This window comes from Piliocolobus tephrosceles, chromosome 10, assembly GCF_002776525.5.
Source record: "Piliocolobus tephrosceles isolate RC106 chromosome 10, ASM277652v3, whole genome shotgun sequence".
Lineage (NCBI taxonomy): Eukaryota > Metazoa > Chordata > Mammalia > Primates > Cercopithecidae > Piliocolobus > Piliocolobus tephrosceles.
In genome coordinates, this window is record NC_045443.1 from 120,226,175 (window position 1) to 120,227,585 (window position 1,411).

Consider the following 1,411-nt stretch of genomic DNA (forward strand, 5'->3'; position numbering starts at 1 on the left):
CAGGTCGGGCACAGTGGCTCATGCCTGTAATCCCAGCACTTTGGGAGGCCAAGGTGGGCGGATAATGAGGTCAAGGGTTCGAGACCAGCCTGACCAACATGGAGAAAACCCATCTCTACTAAAAATACAAAATTAGCAGGGCGTAGTGGCACATGCCTGTAATCCCAGCTACTCAGGAGGCTGAGGCAGGAGAATCGCTTGAACCCGGGAGGTGGAGGTTGTGGTGAGCCAAGATCGGGCCACTGTACTCCAGCCTGGGCAACAAGAGCAAAACTCCCTCTCAAAAAAAAAAAAAAAAAAAAAAAAAGAATCAGTGCTTTTATAGAGCTTTTGACAAGGAGGCAATACAGCAGTTAAGAGCACAGATATGGGAGTCAGAGAGATCTGGATTTAGATTTACTAGGTTGTGTATCAGCTGTGTGTTTTAGTGATGTATTTAGCTGTGTGTATTTCCTCTAAACAATGAGGTTAACGATGCCTATCCCATGTGGTGATTGTGAAAATGGGATCATGCACAAAAATACCTTAACATGATGTCTGGTAGATGGCAAAGAGGTAACTATTAAGAGACCTCCGTATTCACAGGTGACTCTACTAATGCAATACTTCTTAAAAGGACATTTAAACAACTACTGCTGTGATGTAGGGAACAGTCAAATCTTTAGTTGAACACTCGCCTCTCAAGAACCACTTCTGGAATGTCGACAAGTTCCTTTAACCTCTCTCTGCCTCCCTTTCCTTACTTCCAAGTGGTGATAATGATTTGCCTGACAGAAATGCTGAGCGAAATCAGGTTAAAAACACTATGTAAACAACTGTAAAGGATTGCTTTTATTTTGAACTTAAGCTCAGAGGAAAAGAAACCAAAAGTATTTTAAATTTTATTCTATTTCTAGCACATTCTGTGAGGGCTTTAAAAAGAAATTTCTCTTTATAATTTTCCTTTCCTTTATTCTTTACAGAACAGTAAATCTGATTACTCAAGTTCTCAAAAATGAAAACTATATCTGGAATGTTTCTATTTGGCTCCCCCTGTTGGCCTGAGAGCAGGATAACTCTGCCTGAGACTAACAATTCAAGACAACGTAAACATTTATTTTCATGGACTTGACTAACATAAAGACGCAATGGCATTCCACAGAAAGACCTAAACCACAGTTTCAGCTCTATCTTATATATATATCTGACAAAAGCAATATTTATGTCTAATTTTTAACTATTAGGGTTCAAATCTAGAAAATTATACAAAGGCCAGCTGCATGCCATTCATTTTTCAAAATACTTTTCAAAAATTCTTCTGTTTCTCTATTTAAGGCTGAAATCCACTGAAAGCACCCAAACTTGCAATTCCTATCATTTTTGTTTTGCCACCACTAATTTTTACAATTTTTTTTTTTTTTTTTTGAGACGG